We start from the raw sequence: 10,100 nt of genomic DNA, 5'->3' as shown, positions 1-10,100 counted from the left end.
TGTGCCAAGTAAAGTCTTTGATACTAAGGTTCATACTAGATTTGGATTACTGCGCAGAAACAGATTTCTTGCTGTCACGAATTTGAGCAGTAGTCTCTGTAGGTAACTCAGAAAAATCTGCCAATTTACGTGAGTAATCCTCAGATATGTACGCAACTTTCATTCAATTTGAGCATTTTCATTTGAGCAAGTCTGATGCACCTAAAAAATTAGTCTTTACGTACTGTTCTGTTTTGACAGATTCTGCCTTTTATTTCGCATTGCCTATTTTGCTATGTTTGATGGATTTCTTTATTCCATTAACTTACAGTAGCTTTTTGCAATGTCCAGAAGTGTTAAGAATGATTATGTCACCTCTGAACATGTGAATTTTTATTATGCACTAACCCTCTAATGAGTTGCTTTGAGTTTGGTGTGGAGGAAGTTTTCAAGGATCAAGAGAGGAGGATGATACAATATGATCAAGGAGAGTGAAAGCTCTAAGCTTGGGGATGCCCCGGTGGTTCATCCCTGCATATTTCAAGAATACTCAAGCATCTAAGCTTGGGGATGCCCAAGGCATCCCCTTCTTCATCGACAACATTATCAGGTTCCTCTAGTGAAACTATATTTTTATTCCGTCACATCTTATGTGCTTTGCTTGGAGCATCTGTATGTTTTTATTTTTGTTTTGTTTGAATAAAATTAGATCCTAGCATTCATTGTGTGGGATAGAGACACGCTCCGCTATTGCATATGGACAAATATGTCCTTAGCTTTACTCATAATGTTCATGGCAAAGGTTGAAACTGCTTCGTTAATTGTTATATGGTTGGAAACGGGAAATGCTACATGTGGTAATTGGTAGAATGTCTTGAATAATTTGATACTTGGCAATTGTTGTGCTCATATGGATCATGTTCAAGCTCTTGCATCATATGCTTTGCACCTATTAGTGAAGAAATACATAGAGCTTGCTAAAATTTGGTTTGCATGATTGGTCTCTCTAAGGTCTAGATATTTTCTAGTAAGGGTTTGAACAACAAGGAAGACGGTGTAGAGTCTTATAATGCTTGCAATATGTTTTTATGTGAGTTTTGCTGTACCGGTTCATACTTGTGTTTGTTTCAAATAACCTTGCTAGCCTAAGCCTTGTATTGAGAGGAAATACTTCTCGTGCATCCAAATCCTTGAGCCAAAAACTATGCCATTTGTGTCTACCATATCTACCTACTACATGGTATTTCTCTGCCATTCCAAAGTAAATTGCTTGAGTGCTATCTTTAAACACTTCAAAAGTTATTACCTCTTATTTGTGTCAATGTTTTATAGCTCATGAGGAAGTATGTGGTGTTTATCTTTCAATCTTGTTGGGCAACTTTCACGAATGGACTAGTGGCTTCATCCGCTTATCCAATAATTTTGCAAAAAGAGCTGGCAATGGGGTTCCCAGCCCCAATTAATTAACTTTCATAATTTTACAAAAAAAATAGACACTCCTCCATGGTATGTGATTGTTGGACGGCACCCGAGGATTCGGTTAGCCATGGCTTGAGAAAGCAAAGGTGGGGAGGAGTGTCATCTCAATAAAACTAAAATAAAAAAGGCACTCCTTCATGGTAAGATTGATGGCAGGCACCCGAGGATTCGGTTAGCCATGGTTTGTGAAAGCAAGGTTGGAAGGAGTGCCACCCAAAAATAAAAAAATCTGTCTGGCAAGGGGGTTAGAGTGCCCACTACCATTCGTTGACAACAACAAACACCTCTCAAAATTTTACTTTTATGCTCTCTTTATGTTTTAAAAATAAAAGCTCTAGCACAAATATAGCAATCAATGCTTCCCTCTTCGAAGGGCCATTCTTCTACTTTTATGTTGAGTCAGTTTACCTATTCTTTCTATCCCAGAAGCAAACACTTGTGTTAACTGTGCATTGATTCTTACATACTTGCATATTTGCATTCATCATATTACTTTATGTTGACAATATCCATGAGATATACATGTTACAAGTTGAAAGCAACCGCTGAAACTTATATCTTCCTTTGTGTTGCTTCAATGCCTTTACTATGAATTTATTGCTTTATGAGTTAACTCTTATGCAAGACTTATTGATGCTTGTCTTGAAAGTACTATTCATGAAAAGTCTTTGCTATATGGTTCAATTGTTTACTCGTTGTCTTTACCATTGCTTCGAATCGCTGCATTCATTACATGTGCTTACAATAGTATTGATCAAGATTATGATAGCATGTCACTTCAGAAATTATCTTTGTTATCGTTTACCTACTCGGGACGAGTAGGAACTAAGCTTGGGGATGCTGATACGTCTCCAACGTATCGATAATTTCTTATGTTCCATGCTTATTTTATGATGATACACACATGTTTTATATATACTTTATGTCATATTTATGCATTTTTCGGCACTAACCTATTAACAAGATGCCGAAGAGCCAGTTGCTGTTTTATGCTGTTTTTGGTTTCAAAAATCCTAGTAAGGAAATATTCTCGAAATTGGACGAAATCAACGCCTAGGATCTTATTTTTCCACGAAGCTTCCAGAAGTCCGAAAGGGAAACGAAGTGGGGCGACGAGGCAGCGACACGCCAGGGCCGCGCGGCCAGGCCTGGAGCCGCGCCGCCCTGTTGTGTGGGCCCCTCGTGGCGCCCCCTGACCTACCCTTCCGCCTACATAAGCCTTCGTCGATAATAACTCCAGTACTGAGAGCCACAATACGGAAAACCTTCCAGAGACGCCGCCGCCGCCAATCCCATCTCGGGGGATTCAGGAGATCGCCTCCGGCACCCTGCCGAAGAGGGGAATCATCTCCCGGAGGACTCTTCACCGCCATGGTCGCCTCCGGAGTGATGTGTGAGTAGTTCACCCCTGGACTATGGGTCCATAGCAGTAGCTAGATGGTTGTCTTCTCCTCATTGTGCTATCATTGTCGGATCTTGTGAGCTGCCTAACATGATCAAGATCATCTATTTGTAATGCTACATGTTGCGTTTCTTGGGATCCGATGAATATGGAATGCTATGTTATGTTGATTATCAATCTATCATCAATGTGTTGTTTATGATCTTGCATTCTCTCCGTTATTAGTAGAGGCTCTGGCCAAGTCGTTACTTGTAACTCCAAGAGGGAGTATTTATGCTCGATAGTGGGTTCATGCTTCCATTAAATGCAGGACATGTGAGAAAGTTCTAAGGTTGTGGATGTGCTGTTGCCACTAGGGATAAAACATCAATGCTATGTCTAAGGATATTTGTGTTGATTACATTATGCACCATACTTAATGCAATTGTCTGTTGTTTGCAACTTAATACTGGAAGGGGTTCGGATGATAACCTGAAGGTGGACTTTTTAGGCATAGATGCATGCTGGATAGCGGTCTATGTACTTTGTCGTAATGCCCAATTGAATTTCACACTACTCATCATAACATGTATGTGCATTTTCATGCTATCTTTATTTGTCAATTGCCCAACTGTAATTTGTTCACCCAACATGCTATTTCTTATGGGAGAGACACCACTAGTGAACTGTGGACCCCGGTCCATTCTTTTACATCGAATACAATCTACTGCAATACTCGTTTTTACTGTTTTCTGCAAACATCATCATCCACACTATACATCTAATCCTTTGTTACAACAAGCCGGTGAGATTGACAACCTCACTGTCACGTTGGGGCAAAGTAATTTGGTTGTGTTGTGCAGGTTCCACGTTGGTGCCGGAATCCCTAGTGTTGCGCCGCACTACACTCCGCCGCCATCAACCTTCAACGTGCTTCTTGGCTCCTACTGGTTCGATAAACCTTGGTTTCTTACTGAGGGAAAACTTGCCGCTGTACGCATCACACCTTCCTCTTGGGGTTCCCAACGGACGCGTGCTGTACCGTCACAAGCACTGGCCAACCGCATCTCATGGACTGGTGCGACCCCTTTAAGTTGTAGGACTAGTACTATTTGCAATGTTGTGTTTCATGTTGATAGTTATACCTAATAATTTGAGCACAACTATCGGTAAGTAAAGCTGGCCGCCCACGAATTAGCTAGGGTAGCTCGAAGGTATGACCATCATGTTTGGATAAATAAACCTCAAGATTTTATTATACCTATTTTGGTCAATGATGTAACTTGTGTTATGAATGAATATATAAAAGAGGTGTATTTTCGTGGAATTCATCCAATACATGACAAATTATGCATCATGGGCTCTTTTAGAAAGTGTGGCCTTGTTGATAGTTATACCTAATAATTTGAGCACAACTATCGGGAAGTAAACCAGGTCGCCCACAAATTAGCTAGGGTAGCTCGAAGGTATGACCATCATGTTTGGATAAAAGAACCTTGAGATTTTATTATACCTCTTTCTGTAACTTGTATTATGAATGAATATATAAAAAAATATTTCCATGGAATTCAGCCAATCCATGACAAATTATGCATTATGGGCTATTTTAGAAAGTGTGGCCCATAGAGTTGGTATGCACCTGCTCAAAGGGCCTAAAGAACAAACTTGTATATGCACTTACCACTTCCCTTCCTCTATATAACAGAGAGGGAACCCTATCCCAAGTTAGCACTCCCACAAGCTATCCCCACCCCACCGCACTCCCACCACTCTACACGCAATGGTCGGGATACAACCAACCCAAGGTTTAACACTCTCCTCCCATGTCAATTAATAGGAGAACTCCACGCGCTAGATCTTTACAGGCCCTTAAAGTTGCGCCGGATCTTGCGTCGTTCTTGTAGACGCGCCAGACTACTCCACTGGCGATCCCAATCTGCGGGTTTGCTCGCCATCCTATTTACACATTATGTGTTATCTTGTTCATCCGGATTCGTACATGTATCTCTATGAATATTCTTGTGTCTCTTTATTAATCATTGGTGTTCCTCTTTCAGATTCACGTCGAGGTTGTCAGTATCACGGAAGCTTGACTAATGGTGCTTCATCACGAAGGCACCCATCGCTTACACGACAAATCCGCAAGGATCTGCATTGTTGAATTCTTCATGGGACGCATGCCCTACCTTTTCATCATCATCTCCCATATCCTCCTTCCTCTCTTCCATCACGTGGCAGCATTGCAGCTCCAGTCTACGAGTCCTTTGGTGAATTCATTAGGTGGATGGACTTGCAGAGACTTTCAACCTACCTACAATGTTGATTAAGAAATTATTTGTCGGTTTCCTCCACACTTCCCTTTCCTTTTATAGTTTAAGGTCATTGTTACATGCATTTTTTATTTTTGCCGCTTGCTATGCTTAACTAGAACCACATTGGAAGTGAATGTTCATGAATTCTAATATCAAGTACTGATATTTTTGTATGATAAAGATAGTCGTGGTTGTTAGTCAGGCTTCCTTCATATCATGCAATATTTTTATATCAAAAATCAAATTGCAAAAGATTATATGTTATACATTGTTGGACCACCGTGACATATTGTGCTGGATCCACCACTGTATAGCAACCATGTATTTTCATCTATAGAGTATATAGTATCGTATGTATGCATTATTAGCTATGTTGTTATCGTATAGTTTTTGTTCACTATTGATTTTTACCACTAATATATGTAAATTCAGTTGTGTGCTTTGGTCATAGGTCTTCCTCTGCATTTTTCTTGTTCATGGCACTTGACTAAATAAGAAAATGGACCCATGGCATGCTATGAAGAACGAAATACGCAAACAAGCTGGCGGCTCTAGCTGGCGCTCGATCGCCAGGTTCTTATAGGTTCTTATTGCGCGATCGGTTTCCGACAGCCCATTTAGGGAAAAACCGTGTTTCCCTTTTGTGGTAAGAAACGTGTGGGCAGTAATTTGCGTGTTGTGGACCATAGAGGTTACGTGCCGTAATGTATTTGCTTTTAGACAGTGCATGTCTCCCCTTTCGTGTAATTAATGTTGATAATCAATGCATGAAAATTAGCATGGCAATAAATAGAAGACATGCATGGGATGGACCACCTCTTCTTCTCTCCCCTTTCGTGTACCTAATTAGCGTGGCTAATCACCGCATGCAAATTTAGGGTCATCCATCGAATATATGTAGCAGAAACCACTGTTTAAAATGATTTATCTTTCAAATGAACGCTTCGATTTAAGATTCGCTTTCACCAATAAATCCGTCTCGACGAGATCTTCAAAACTAGCACCCATGTCAATATGTTTCGATAAAAAAAAATTTGACTAAAAGTTATCAACCCTCTCTATTTGAATAATCAACCCACCGTACATGAGTGATCAACGGTAAACGTATACATTATCAACCCCCAAAGTTAATTTTTTTGACGGATTTTTTTTAGCTCATATGTTATTAGCCGGTATTTCCTTTTCTAGTAGTTGTTTGACAAAATTTGCTATTTATGAAAAAATGTTGCAGGTATTTGCTACAAGACAAAAAAGAATGATGTCAGCGAGAATCTTTCTTAATTCTAAAATTCAAAACGTTTTAACTTTCAAACGACAACTCCAAATTAAGATTCGCTTTCACCAATAAATTTGTCTCGACGCGATCTTCAAAATTAGCACACATGTTAATATGTTTCGACAAAACTTTTTTTTGCCTAAAAGTTATCAACACTCTCTATTTGAATAATCAACCCTCCGTACTCGAGTGATCAACGGTAAATGCATAAAATTATCAACCCAAAATTTAATTTTATTTGAAACATTTTGATGGACTTTTTTTAGCTCACATTTTATTAGCCGATATTTTTTTTCTAACAATTGTTTAACGAAATTTGCTATTTATGGAAAATGTTGCATGCATTCGCTACGGGACAAAAAAATGATGTCACTGAGAATCTTTCTTAATTCCAAAATTCAAAATGTTTTATCTCCCAAATGACAAATCCAATTTAAGATACGTGTTCACTAATGAACTCGTCTCGACGAGATCTTCAAAACTAGCACCCATGTTAATATGTTTCGACAACTTTTTTTCGGGCTAAAAGTTATCAACCCTAAAATACGTCACTTATCAACCGTAAATTTCAAAACATACCAACCCGAAAAAAGCTAATTTCACTTAGAATATTTGAGCGACCATTTTTTTAGTTTACAAGCTATCAACCCGGTGCCTCGTTATTTATCAACGGTAAATATAAATAACTACCAACCCTTAAAAGCTTAAAAACTTATTTATCAACAGTTAAATATTCTAATTTTATTTAGAATATTTTAGCGAATCTTTTTTATACTACAAGCTATCAACCCGGTGACCCGTAATTTATCGATGGTAAATATAAATAACTATCAACCCTAAAAAAGTTAATTTAATTTAGAATATTTTAGCGACTCTTTTTTGTTTACAAGTTATCAAGCCGGTGCCCCGTTATTTATCAACAGTAAAAATAAATAACTATCAACCCGGTGTCCAGTTATTTATCAACGGTAAATATAAATAACTATCAACTCCTAAAAAGCTTTAGAGACTTCTTTTAGTTTACAAGCTATCAACCCGGTACCATATTATTTATCAACAGTAAAAATAAACAACTACCAACCCAAAAAAAGTATTTCATTTACAATATTTTAGCGACTTTTTTTTACAAGCTATCAACCTGGTGCCCCATTATTTATCAATGGTAATTATAAATAACTATCAACCCAAAAAATGTTAATTTCACTTAGAATATTTTAGCAACCATTTTTTTTAGTTTACAAAAGCTATCAACCCGGCGCCCCGTTATTTATCAACGGTAATAATAAATAACTACCAACCCTAAAAAGTATTTCATTTAGAATATTATAGCGACTCTTTTTTAGTTTACAAGCTATCAACCCGGTAACCTATTATTTATCAATGGTAAATATAAATAACTATCAACTCTAAAAATTGAAGTTCATTTAGAATATTTTAGCAACTCTTTTTAGTTTACAACTTAAAATGGTACTTAATTTGACTAGCAAGTGGTAGTTCATTTGAGTTGCAAGTGAATCTCCCACCCATTATTTCCCCTCTAAAAACCACTAGCCCGAAAAAGGGAATTATAAAAGTTACTAAAAAACATGAATTAGCATAATAAATAACAACCAAAAGTAAATTGCTAAAAGAGAATTGTCAAAAGGGAAATGAGAAAAGGGAATTGATAAAACTAAACAGAAACTGCTGTGCAACACTTGCATGCCATTCGGTCAACTGCGCATATGCATGCGTGTGGGCCAGGACAGATGCTCGTGAGCCAACTATGAAAGTGAGTCTTCATGCGCGTGATTAGCTGGGCATGGGCTGCATGCGCGTGATTAGTAGGTGGGACAGCTTGCATGCACCCGCAACTATGCCATTAGTCATAAAAAAGACAAAATAGCAACATCAAGGAAAGGGAATTGACTCGCGTTGCCGCGCGAGCGCTCCGCGCCGACCAAAACTGATCGCTCGAGCGATCGATTGCCAAGGAGGGGATTCGCAAACAAGCATCTAGAAAACGTGATAAAGTAGTGGCGATGATTAGAAATTGGGTTATTAAATCTCAGTTGCAATTCATGTTGCAACTCATGATTAGCACGAATCACGATACAAATTAAATGATGTATAATTTTACTGAGCACAAAGTTAGTTCTCACTAGCAAATCCCTTAGAAATAACGCGCCTTCTCTAGTTAGAGGTCATTTCCATTCAACACAATTTTGACATTGCCACCTCCTTCTCTAGTTGGAGTACGTCCAAACAGAGTCTGATACATTTCACAAGCTTGTAAGTTACTTGATCTCACTCACAGATGAGCTTTTAGCTAGCTTTGATACATATAAAAGGGGACAGATAATTTCAAAGAAAGTAAAATGCAACAAAAGGGAACTTAGTGGTCAACAGGTGCAAAAACAAGCGTGGTCGTTCAATCGCAGTCACTCGCTAGAAAAATCAACAGCGCGAATACAGAGAATTTGAGCAAACATAATTGACTGTTTTCCCTTGACTCACGGTCGTGATATAGTTCCGCAAAGAAGTTACATGTAGCTAGGATCGCTGGTGAGCACGTAGAAATCGACCTCCGCGACGGAGCTGAGCGGCGATGTAAGGCCGAGGAGCTTGAGCTGGTAGTACCCGCGCGCCATCCTGAACTTGCCGCTTCCGCCTACGATTCTACGCTCGGATGTGCCCTTGAACCCCATCACGGGACCCTCCACCGACAGCGCGCTCCCGGCAAACTTGCCGGCGACGAACAGAACGGTGGCGACCGTCAGGTGCCCCTGCGACGACCCCTGCCCCGTGGCGACAATGATGCCCTGGTACCGCGCTACGAGGGGCGACGTCGGGCTCCGGCCGGTCCGGAGCTCGTCGTCGTACACGGCCACCTGCCCGAACGTCGCGTTGGGGCCGAAGGGGGACGGCGGTACGGCACGATGCTGCCCGCCGTGGCGTTTGGCCCCGAGAACGTCTCGTGCATGTACATGCGGATGTGCTTCAGCTTGCTGTGTGACCGGCGTCGCCGGCCACGAGGCCGAACGCGAGGAGGACGAGGAGCAGCGAGGGTATCGGCGACATGGTGGTTTATTTGTCAATGTTTCCGTCTGCTCGTCGTGCTGCTTTTGTAGGAAATGGGCTCCAGCTAATAACGCCGCAGCCAAGAACGTGCAGAAGATGCCCTGTTAGCGAAGAGGAAGGCTACGGAATAAAATGATAGACACCTTGGAATACCTTACTAATTGTTACCTTACTAATTGTTATACTAAATTTGTTTACTAGTTTCAGGTATGTAAACACCATGATTGTGTTAGAGCTGGTGAACCAGCTCGATGAAACTAAATACCTCAGGAGGTTTAATAGACCCTACATGAAAGAATGCTCGAGTGAAAGAACTGAAGAGTACGAGGTTAATCTGCGTTTAATTGCTATGTTGCATAAACAAAGGTTTACAGCAGATGGACCCGATGAGGATCCATATGCTCATTTAAATCATTTTGTTTACATATGTTGGGCGCTTTGAAAGGCTATTCTGATGATGAACTGAAACTTAAATTATTTATCTAATCTTCAACCAACACACCTCTTGCTTAGTATAGAATTTGCCCTGCAAAATCAATAATTACTTGGGAGAAGTTGAAAGGAGAATTTTTTTCTCGCGTTTATCCCAAAGTGAAGTTAGCTGGAGCGAGGC

At 40.0% G+C, this 10,100-nt stretch overlaps 1 pseudogene; it reads right to left on the bottom strand.

Moving 5' to 3' along the window:
* Nucleotides 1-8,711: 8,711 nt before the first annotated feature.
* On the bottom strand, nt 8,712-9,487 carry LOC127298080 (dirigent protein 7-like; annotated as a pseudogene).
* Between the last annotated feature and the right edge of the window lie 613 nt (nt 9,488-10,100).

The sequence above is a fragment of the Lolium perenne genome, chromosome 7 (genome assembly GCF_019359855.2).
Source record: "Lolium perenne isolate Kyuss_39 chromosome 7, Kyuss_2.0, whole genome shotgun sequence".
Lineage (NCBI taxonomy): Eukaryota > Viridiplantae > Streptophyta > Magnoliopsida > Poales > Poaceae > Lolium > Lolium perenne.
The sequence above is the reverse complement of the archived record's forward strand: the minus strand, read 5'-3'. Positions and strand labels throughout refer to the sequence as shown.